Source organism: Macrobrachium rosenbergii, chromosome 7 (assembly GCF_040412425.1).
Source record: "Macrobrachium rosenbergii isolate ZJJX-2024 chromosome 7, ASM4041242v1, whole genome shotgun sequence".
Lineage (NCBI taxonomy): Eukaryota > Metazoa > Arthropoda > Malacostraca > Decapoda > Palaemonidae > Macrobrachium > Macrobrachium rosenbergii.
This window is the reverse complement of record NC_089747.1, coordinates 57,408,858-57,420,780: the sequence shown is the minus strand read 5'-3', so window position 1 is coordinate 57,420,780 and position 11,923 is coordinate 57,408,858. Positions and strand designations below refer to the sequence as shown.

General features: G+C 41.7%; 1 protein-coding gene across 1 annotated transcript in view; it reads left to right on the top strand.

The window, feature by feature from the left end:
• Positions 1-397: 397 nt before the first annotated feature.
• Positions 398-11,923, top strand: part of LOC136840366 (uncharacterized) — a 46,048-nt gene continuing 34,522 nt past the window's right edge. Inside the window, exon 1 of the mRNA XM_067107050.1 lies at positions 398-765. The gene's annotated coding sequence lies outside the window, so the exon portion shown is untranslated. The remainder of the gene's footprint in view (positions 766-11,923) is intronic.

The window sequence follows — 11,923 nt, the reverse complement described above, 5'->3', positions numbered from 1 at the left end:
GTTTTCAGAAATTTTCCAGCGTCCCTGTGAACGTAAAGCTATAGCTTTCCTTTTCATATCATGAATTATTGGTGTTTAGCTCGAAGAACCAGCACTTTGAAATGGTAAACATCCCAGACGTTGATCGAAGGTGGAAACTATCGAAATGAAATTCATATTCCATCTGTGAGACGAAAACTGGCTGTAGTGCTTCGTGTTAATTGCATGAATTGTCCTTAACAGATTTATCGAACGACGTATATATTATGTGGTGTTGTTTGCTAATATATTCTTTATCCATTTAATTTATATATATATATATATATATATATATATATATATATATATATTACTACTACTATTGTCGTTCTTGTGAAGAATCATTACCTAAAATTTTTATAGTTTACTTAACGTTATAGGCGTTGCCCATGCGCGTTGAAAGCCGTTGGATTAGGGGCTCTGTTGTATATTTTATAAATATTCGTTTGGTCTAGGAACGCTAAAATACTCTGGATTAAAACATTCTCCTTTATTCTCATCATCAAGTGTGCGCTGTAACACATTCACACATACGCGTGAGTGTTGAGTAAAATAAGAAAGAAGTTAAATAATTGGCAACTGTTAATTCAGGCTGCTCTGTCTACAACTGTCATGACTTCCTGATCCTGCCCCACAACGTCTTCACTTCAGTCCTCGTTTTTTATGTCACAGAAAGCTAAGTTAATGGCGAGACTTTATCCTGATACTTGTGTTTAGTCACCTGAAACGAAACGCCCATGCTAGATGGTAGGTATTAGCCTAGAACTTAAGGCCTACCACCAAGAGCAAGGCTTAGGCAGACAATCGTAGTGTTCATGTTAATTTATGGAAGGCTAGGCTAGTCTAGGATGAACCTGTTTTTTCAAAGATGGTGATATTTTCCAGATTATGGTTAAACGATAATAGAGGAGTCTCTTGGTTAATCTTTGCACATAGGCTACAGGGCAACTTAGGCCCATAGTTGATATCCTAGACATAGGCCTGTAGCCGATACAAAGATTAAAGTTATTTTGCCACATAAAATTTGTTTGTGCTATTCTAAACATAGCCCAGGCTTTATATTTTGCCTACCTATTCCAATTGAAGAGTGAGAACATTTCCTATTGCCTTAATAATGTTGTAACTTAAATTGTATGACTGAACTGAATTATTTGTTTTGAGGTATTTGATCAGGGGACCCAATTTTTGCTCACAATTTTTACGATGCATTCAAGGTAAAATTTTACTTTAAATGATTGTCCCGTTTTGGACTTCAAAATATAATTTTTTTTTAATGTGTTTTGAACGTTTCCGACGTTCATTTCAAGGGGAGATAGCCAACCAACCACACCTAACTTAACTTGAGTACCAGGCCCATACCCAAGTGCATGATATTAGTCTAGCTTAAAAACATTCCATGACCTTACCTTAATCTGGGTGAGAACTGTCAGTCCTATTTCACTCGTTTTGTGTTATGTTTCCCCTCCCAAAAACCCCCCCTTTTCCACTGTGGTCCCTAATATTGTTAAGTTGGGATCCCCTAGCGCTAAAAGTACCCACAGGCTAACAAATCGAATGTCAGAAATGTTCAAAGCAGGCATTAAAAAATATGGTAGAACTATATAGTAGCTCTGCTGCAGCGACTGCCTTCTAACTTAACTTTTTCTACAGTTTTTTGGTTGTTAATTATGAATTTACCTTTAATTCTTGGCACTCGAGTGTAATTAACCTGTAATTAACCCCAGAAGTCCATCCAACAAGGGGTTTCCATACGCGATCGTCACAAGACAAAGCATGGGCATGTCTGTTTCGAATGGTTCATATCCCGTCCGGCAAGTGCAATAACTTGTTAATGTATGGGTACCCCTCCCCCCCCGGGCTAGTACTAAACACAGCGAAGGGACATTCCATTTGGCTGACAACAAACAGATGCACCGCCAGTATCAGAACCCCTAAAAGTGAAGAAAAAACCAGTTGAAAAGGTAACAACAGGTGCGGAGCTAATACTTAGAATTACCAAAAATATATATATATCTGAGTCCTAAATGCAATAATGGTTTAAAATAATATAATACTACATATCGACTGACAACTTTTTAGGTGCTTGGTCCTATTTAACCTGTCACAGACTAGGGAAATGTTGCCAAGGCAGTTACACTAAGATTGAGAATGGCTGCCATTTGGCTTAAAAGGAATTACTTTAGATTTATATTTGTTTGGACTGGGTTTCATTATTAATAAAATAGTTACTAATAGCCTAAGGAAGACACAAAATTGTGGGAACTGTCAACTACAAAGGGTTTTTATTAAGAAAATCTTTAGTTTACTGCCTGTGAAGAGGTTTAAAACAATATTTAACTATAGTTTAATTAAATGGTTGTTTTGTGAACAGCCTATTCCCACCCCATACCAGTTTGCATCGAAATACCATTGCACTGTTTGTGCTGGGTATCAGGTTCATTGTACTTTTTGTGTAGGTAACACCTCAATGTGCGGACTTCTCAACTTATCAGTTACGTTATTGTATTGTGATGGTTATTTTGCTATGCTACCATTTTAGAAATTGTAGACTTTTAAAACAATTCTCATAAATTGAATGTTAAGTGTAAAGCAAAGGTTAGTTTAGGTTAGGAATGCTATGGAATTATTGTCAGTTGTAAGATATCTATAAATATCTAGAAAATACCTAAGTGCAGGCAATATTATAGGCTTTTTCTTCCTTTAAATCTTCTGCTGTAAACCCTTATAGGCTGCTAAAAAGAAACAAACACCAGAGGGTTCCAAAGGGAAACCTGCCTGCTAAAAAGAAACAAGTTAAAAGGTGATAAAAAATTAAATATCAGGGATTGGCAAATAGAACCAATACACATTTATTACTTTTTTTATTGCAATACACCCCCTGAACACCTGAATTAGCCCTTAATCCCACTAGCCCGAACAACTCTCAACTACCCATCCCACTAATTTTAACAACCAGCGTTACCAACGCTGCAGGTAAAATCTTGTCACTTGAGCTACCAAACAAACGGTTGGCAACACTGACACAGGTGTGCGCCGACACGCCCCATTTTCGTCAATTGCTTTTTGTTCGCGCTGCTGGAAGGTTGTTTCCTTCTGCAGTGCGAGGTTTTAATCCTATTTCCCGACTTCTCTTTGTATTTTGGACTTGTGGTGAAGACCTGGATTGGATTTAACGGTTTTTCTCCTGGATTTTCTGGATATCTTCGACGTGGAATGTCTTTTGGATTTGGACTCACTGGTTCCCGGTCTCGATTATGCGTCACGGACTTTTCACCTTCTACTACCGTGCCATCGGCTTCGACGTTGGCCTCGACTGCCTACGACGGTGGACTCTGGCGCTCATCGCTTCTTCTTCCTGCAAAGACGGATGAGTACTTTGAGACACGATAGACATTCCGTCAGGTATGTAGGAAGGTTAATTGTGATGTCAGACTCATTGTGATGAGTGTTCCCATTGGAAGGCACAAGAGAGGGATGATTACATTCGTCATCGCAAGTCTTTGGCTCGTAACGGTGGCAGACGTTGGTCAGATTCTCGTTGCCTCAAGTGTCTCAGACTTCTGCTACAGATCAGTTGATGGATTTAGCGAGTTCAGTGGTAGTCAAACAGATAGAGGATAGGATTGCAATTAGTAAGGAAAATTCAATAGCTAGTCTTCAACATTTCTCAGATAGGGATAATAGTAGTATTAGGATGTCTAATTCTTCTTCCTTTTCAGCTCCCTGCCTGTTCCAGAACCAGCCCTAACGGGTGCTGAGGGTAATGGATGAACCGCAAGCCTCCGAGTGGGTAGGGTCTACTGGCCCCTCGGTGGAGCAGGCAGTGAAGGATTCCCCCCCCCCTTGTAATATTGATAAATTTAATGTTGATAATGTTAGGATCAAGATCTAGGTGTGATAAAAGAGGATAGGTTTGGGTTTGGTAGTGAGCAGAAGGTTTTAACGGTGCAGTGTCGTTCTCCTGAACGGGTTCCGGTTTCGGGTTCGAGTGGTTTTTGTGCTCTGACAAGAGTTTCTCCATCTCTTCTTTCGATCTGGCTCAGTCTCAAGTCAATGTTTCAGTTACGGTGGGGCAGAATCCTTCTGCTTTCGCTTCTAACGCACTTCCTACTGTTTTCTAAATCTCCTACTCTAGTTTCCCCCTTCCCTGTATTTTCTCCTCCATCTAGTAAGGTGAATTATGGTGTGTCCTTTGGGCTTCTAAAGTAATTTGCGGGACCTGCAATTGGCTGTGGCGGGTTATAAGACGGATGACAGGGTTTTTTCGACGGGTATAGACCTATGGTGAGAGGTTATATTTTTTTTCTCGAATGTTTTCTCTAACATTAGAGAGTATGTGACACAGTAGTGTCCAGAATTCATGTTAGATATGTTTTCAGGATTATTGAAGGGGGCCAGATTCGGTGTACCTTCGTTCCTTTTTGCTCTATAGTTTTCTTCTTCGTTATCTGTCGCTTCATCTCCTGCTCCCACATTCTCTGTTTCTCCCTTTTCAGTCTCCTCTTTGGACCTTTCTTCTTCGGCTCTGGTCTTTGCTGCGGCTTCCGCATCTTCCGTTTTCCCTCTTCCTTTGATTTTGGTTTTCCTCCTCTCAGGTAACTTTTTTATGTGTCTGCTATTCCTATGCCTCCCGCCTTTTCCTTCCTTAGTACAGTCTTCTCCAGTAGGAGGAGCTTCCGGACAGGCGAAAACCCGGTTTCGGCAGATTTTGGCCGCAGGGGTCTCTTGTTCCATCCCTTCGGGTATGGGCAACCCCTTGCTTCCGCTTCATGCGGCTGTCCCGATAGTATCAGGTATTTCACAGGGTTTTCCCGTCTATTCCAGTTTGGGTTTGCGCTCCGAGGTTTTGGCAGAGCGTGTGGTACCTTCTTCGAGCAATCCGTGGCTTTCATCGCCTGCATTTTCCGCGGCAGTAACTCAGGCTAGCTTCTACCTCTTTCATTCTCTCTCCTTCATCTTCTTCCATCCCTCTGCAGCGGTTTCGTTTGCGCATCCTCCCCCAAGATTCAACAATGTTGGTTTGGCTATTCTCACTCGTCTTCCCCTTGGTAATAATGGGGAATTGGCTCTGGGTTTTTATTGGTTCATCCTTCTCTTCCCGGCGGGTCCAACAATTCGGATTCAGCTCTGGGTACCCAATTAGGTGCGGGTGTGGAGCATTCTGGTTAGGTTGGTCCGATTGCGGACTCTTCATCGTTGTCCGGGGCTTCGTCCAGTGCCTCCTCCTTTGTCAGTCTTAGACCATTTGGACATTGCAGAACAGGATTCTTATCCGTAGGTGCAGGAGATTCTGGCAGACTTAGAATGTCCTCTTGCCACCAGTACGATTACGGACACAGGCTTGAGTATGTTACTTCTTCGTACCCTCAAGCAAGAGCTCCGGACCTCCCGATTTTGAGATTTTTATGACACTAAACCAGCTCCTGCCTCTTTTTCGTGGTGGCTGGTTTGGTTCGATCGGGTTAGCCAGGCTTTGGAGGAGGCGGATGTTCGCTTAGCATCGGTAGTTTCCTCTAATAGACAGCACTCTTCTCTTTTCTCTCCGAGTAGGACGATTTACGCAGTTCGAGGTAATCCTTCGGCAGGTGTCAGGTTGCCCCTCGACGAATCGGTTGAGGCATTCCTGTTTAAGTCTCGGGCGTCGTTTCGGCTCGTAAGGTCTTCTCTTAGGGAAGCAGGTGCTTGGGGGCACGGCGCAATCAGACTGAGGCTCTTGCGCATTCTTTCTGGATGCAGTCAGTTATTGCAATGCGGGTTCTAAAGAGTGACGACTATGTCCCTTTGGATCCGTGGCTGTTGGCAGCCTAATAAATTTATCTTGAGGGGTCTGGCTCACCAGGCGAAAGCTTTGGCTTCGTCTACGACGTTTGGAGCAGGAAAGTCAAAATTTCTATCTTGGTCATCTTCCCCCTCAGTACCTGGACGTTCATAAGAGGGATTGCTTAGAACACCATGAGCCTTAGCTAATTCTTGTTCAAGGATGATGACGTAGCCAGTATGACGAACATGGTTTCTTCTAACTCAAGTCTCTGGTGTTGGCAATTATGCATCGTCGAGGATACAGAGTGTTAAAGTATCTAGACGATACAGAGTGCTGAAGTATCTAGACGAAACAGAGTGTTGAAGTATCTAGACGATCGTTTAACTGGCCTCCTCTCCAGAGGAGCTAGTAAGAGCGAGGGAATTCTTTGGAATTGTTAACATATTCAGGTAAGCGGATTCTCTCTCTTTCTCTGAGGGTTTTCACAACCCTATAGAGAGTCCAATCGGTCCTTCACAAATAGAAGGGTTCCCGTCCAGCAGGGAACGGCCAGTACCAGCTCGGAGAAGCCTCTTAGGGAGAATCTCTCTCTCTCTCTCTCTCTCTCTCTCTCTCTCTCTCTCTCTCTCTCTCTCTCTCTCTCTTTTTTTAATTCCAGGGTCTCGTGTCCGAATGCGCTCTCTCTTCAGGTATGTCTCAGGAATCGCTGGGACTTCCACAATGAGAACGCTGTTGTAGTCGGGAGCGATTCTTGCCTGTTGGATCGTTTGTGGTAGTCAGAAATGCATCTGACAGGGGAAAGGTCTATCGACTCCCCTCTTCCTGACGTTCATCTGTACAGAGATGCCTCAGATCAAGGTTGGGAAACAACCTTGGAGGAATCCAGGCCTCAGAACGAGAGTAGTCAATAAATCTTCGGGAAAATCAATGCTGTAAAGCAAGTCTTAGTGCGCTACAGAGTAGTGGCTATGTTTAGCAACAGCGTAATTGCTGTGTCGTATCTGAAGAACTCGGAGGGGAACAGGCTCAACAGAACTCAATACTATACTATAGCACATAGTCCTGAGAGGGTGCGAAGAACGAAAGCGTCTCTTCTTCCCCAATTTATATTGGGAGTCCCAAAGTACGGGCAGATTCGCAAGGTCGCTCTCGTTCAGGTATTGGGGGGGAGAGTGGACTTTGACTCTGGAAGTAATATGTCAGGTTCTCCGGAAGTGACCAGCAACGGTCGACTTATTCGCGACATGATTAAACCATCGTCTTCCGGATTATTTCTCTCTAAGGGTGTCCCCATTTCAATAGTCACCAAGGTGGCGTTACAAGTTGGAATCACATGCAAGTGTACACCTTTCCTCCATCCAGTCTCATTAATCAGGTGATAGGGAAATTGCGGGAGAGTGTCAAGATGACCTTGACTCTGATAGCTCCCTGCTCCCCATAACACGCCTGGTTTCCGGAACTCCTGAGCTCCCTACGGAAGTTCCGTTGTCCCTACCAATGCGAAACTACTACTTCTCAGATGACCACGTTCTTTCTATTATTATCCAAACCCTCGCGTGCTGGACCTAGTTGCAGGGCAACTGTAGAGAGAGCCGCTAAACAGTCCGGACTCCCTAGAACTGTGCCTAAATAGCGGATTTTCCTTTATTCCTCCGGAAAATCAAGAGTCTTTCATATTCGGCCATTGCTGACTACCGCTCAACGATTAGCGGTATATTTAGTTTCCACATTCCTGAAGTTTCAAGTAGTAAGATAATCGTTGATTAAATTCTTGTAAGATTGAATGTCCTGTTTTGCCGACTTCGTGGGAGTTACCTGCTGTGAAATTCTGCAGGTACTTCAGTGGAGCAAAGAGGGATAAATCTGATGAGGAAATGAGGGCAATATTTTTAGAGCATGCTTCAGAGCATATGAATACAAGATTTATATTTACCGATGGTTCCAAATCCAATGCTGGCGTTGGTTATGGAGTTTTTAGTGAATCTTTTAACCGAAGAGGTGCCTTCCTTCAGTTGCTTCAAACTTTACAGCTGAGCTGTATGGCATCTTAGTAGCCTTGGAACATATTGCAATACTCCCAGTGTCTGGCTACACAATATTTTGTGACTCTAAAAGTTTTAGAGTCCCTGGAAGTCTTCAATACTGATCATCCCCATGTTGAAGATCTTGCAGTGGATCTTCTTGCACCATTGTAGAGGAAGCATTGTTTCTTTTTGTTGGGTTCCTGCCCATGTGAACATATCAGGAAATGAAAAGGCAGACCAGCTTGCCAAATCAGCAGCACAAATTCCGATACCCAGAAAATGTCCTGTTCCATATCGTGATGCATTCCATATTATATGAATCCATCCAGCAATTATGGGCACTTCAGTGGGACAGAGTAGGCCCCAATAAAATGAAAGAAGTCACTAGTCAGACACACCCTTGGAAATATGACCTAATGCCAAGGAAGTGGGAGGTTGTATTGTGTAGATTAAGTGGCCATACACGTTTAACTCACGGCTTTATGATGAATGGGGAGAATGAGCCCTTCTGTGACGATTGCTTGGTTCCACTGACTGTTAGGCATTTGCTGGTTGAGTGTCCCAGTCTGGTGGAACTTAGGAATCATTTTTATCAAATAGCAGTGAAGTTTATAACATGGCAAAACTGTTTATGTGTATTAATAATGTTATCTCTTTTATCAAAGAAGCTGGTCTTCTCAAATATATTTGACAGCTGTGCTGTCTTAGTATATATATATATATTTTTTTTTTCTAAAGTTATATTGTTTATCTGATCAAATCTATTAATAGTTCTTTTTAGCAGAATTTTATATATTTATTTATTTATTTTAGCTAGTTTTCTTTTTGTTTTTCCTTTTAATAAAATTTATATGTAGTTCTTTTTAGCAGAATTTTAATTTTAATTTTAATTTTTATAACATACTATAAAAATGAAAAGATCACACTTAGTATTCGGCGTCGGTGACCCTGGTAGTTGTGACGCCAGATAACTCTCAATTAATCAATCTATTGGAAGTATTTCAATATTTATCTTGCTTTCCCCTGCCTTTGAACCTATTGAAACTATAACATTAAGACACTGAGAAGTTGCCTTTTCTTACGGTTTTAGCTTCAGCTAAAGGGTTGGGCGAGCTTCAGGCAGTTTCTAGGTTGGGTTCCTGTGAGAATGATACATTTTGTCTGTTCCGGAATTTGAAGACAGAGTCGGAGTTTAAAACTCTGCCTTGTTCGTTTAAAGTTCTTTATCTGCAAGTGTTCATTACCGGTGATCCAGCGGAGATACCTTTATGTCTGGTGGGAGCATTAAAGTCTATTTATCAAGGGTTGTGAAACTCCTTCCGCTTCCGCACACACTTGTCTCTCCACGAATCCTTCCCGTCCACTGTCAGAGAAAGTGATTAGTTACTTTCGGAGGGCTTCTCAGGGTTGTTCTTCGTCATCTTCAGCTCTGTATTTTCCTGACCGCAGTTTTTGGAGTATGTCCAATTCATCTTCCTTTTCCCAGGAATTATTTACTGCTGTCTATTCTGGGAGCAGCTACTTGGAAGTCCGTCTCAGTGTTTACTCATTTTACTTAGAGATGTTTGATTCACCTCAAAGCGTTTAGTTGAGGGGGTATTAACGCGGAGGTTTGGAGGGTTATTCTCTTAAGGGAGGGGTTTACACGGTCAAACAGTTCGTCGAACGCGGTTTGACAGACCTGTGTTTGAAGTGATGTTCGAACCTGTGAATGGGGTATTTGGTTGTCGAACACATTGTTGAACGATTTGAAGAAAGTCTGTTCGACCCTGACTTTGTGGGCGGGGCTTCATTGTCCACAAACCGTTTGAATGTGAGAACGTGCGTCGAACATCAAACTTCAGTTTATAGTTGTAGTAGTAACATCAGTAGCAACACCAATGACTCTGAGATCATGAGATGTCGGACTATTTTGCACGTGTAGCGGCGAAGTCTATTATGTAAGGTGCGTTCATTTAGCTGAGGTGGTATTCGCATAGTGCAGAGGGTTATTCTCTTAGGCCACATTAGCGGCGAAGTCTATTATCTAGGGGCGTTTATTTAGCTGATGCAGTATTCGCATAGTGAAGAGATTCTTAGGTTAACCAGATAGAGGAATTCCTTTTAGTCTTTAGAATTCTTAGGTAACAGTGATAATATAATCACATGAACTTAGGTTTAGTATGTTTTAAGTATCTTAGTCTTTGATAGTTTCCCTACAAGAGTCCAAGGGGTTACTCTAGTAGGCTAGGCAATTTCGTTGGCACCGAGATACTTCTTCACTTGTCGGACCTTATCCGGAGGATCAGCGGTTCGGCACTGCTTTATTTCCCGCCATACATGAGAGGCTATGAATAGCCACATGGGAGGTGACCATACTCCTCCATACATGAGAGGTTCTGAAGAACCACATGGGAGGTCGACGGACTGAGACAGTACGGACCTGACGGGCGATCACAGTACTCTCCATCATGTCTCATCACCAAAAGCAACAATTGATAAGGTGAGTGTTTAACTTGATAGGTATCATAGCCGAGAGTACTGACCTGACTCGATCAAAGTACTCTCCAACATGTCCCTTCACTGAAACCATTGATTGATATGGTGAGTGTTTGGCTAAATGGATATCTTATGCGGAGCAGATTGGTGAGCTACCATCTCTGCGGTTGTCAAAGGGGCGTGCAATAGAATTGATCCCTCCTCCTCTAAATGTTGTTAATCGGGCTAATTCAGGTGTTCAGGGGTGTATTGCAATGTGAAGTTTTCATAATAAAACTAATATTGTAATACTTACCTGAACACCTGAATGATTCCCACCCTCCTTCCCCACATCAATTTTGACCTTGAATAAAGCAATTGACGAAAATGGGGCGTGTCGGCGCACACCTGTGTCAGCGTTGCCAACCGTTTGTTTGGTAGCTCAAGTGACAAGATTTTACCTGCAGCATTGGTAACGCTGGTTGTTAAAATTCCCACTATAGTGGGATGGGTAGTTGAGAGTTGTTTGGGCTAGTGGGATTAAAGGCTAATTCAGGTGTTCAGGTAAGTATTACAATATTAGTTTTATTATGAAAACTTCATTTTTATTATCAGAAAGCCAGATTCCCAAAGAGTCTGGTAAGCTAAGGTGCTACTGTATTAGTGTTACATTTGACATTGATCTTGAGTGATGTATCAAAGCATAGCCATCATTTTTGTGTTTCATGGTATACTAAACACACATCTTTAGGTGCAGATTAGGAACTATCAAGCTGTGAAAATTGGTGCGGATATTTTTTTCTCATATATATGTATTTTTATTTATTAAATATTGAAATTAGCTGCACTTCCACTGTGGTTTCTCAGGGTCCTCATTAGTGACTTACTTACATCGGCATTTCCGTGACACAATTTGTGACTGTTGTGCCATCATAGGCTTCATAATTGGTTGTCTGATTTCAGGTAATAACCACTTAACCAATCTCCTTAGATAGCATGGTGTAAGTCCATCACAATCGTGGGTTTAAATTTGTATACATTATAACATGTATAATCCACCACAGTATATAACTGATATCGAAATACACATTTAAGAGAATGATTTTGACTCTCCTCAATTGAGGACAGAGGATTGATGTTATCAAGGGTTAGGCTAAATGATGATTTTGCATAGTTATAGCTTCGATGAGATAACTGGTTATTGGCATCGTGAGTCAGTGGATTGCTTGTGGATTTTGATTTCAGACCAGAAGAAATGTTTCTTAAAGGTCATTTTGTGCCTGAGTGGCATGCTTGGTTATTATATTTATTAATATAGTTTACACATAGGGGTTGCCTCAGACTGACCACCATACTGTATCATTTGGTTGTGCTTTAGATCTAGTTCCTTATGTTTCATTAAAAGTGCAAGATCTATAATAATGGTATTGTGTATAATATCAATGACAAACAAAAAGCTAGTGTTGCTACTTGCAAGGTGATCTATGAATAGCTTTTGTAACTTGGATCAGCTGTGCATTCTATGTAGGAATTTTATAACACTAGATAATTCCCAGTCATAGTGTGGGTAAGGGTACGTTTTGTATGTAGAGATATTGGTAATGACGAAATCCAGTATAGTAGCCTTCTCCCAGTGTGAAACACAACAGACTAGGTTTAGCTG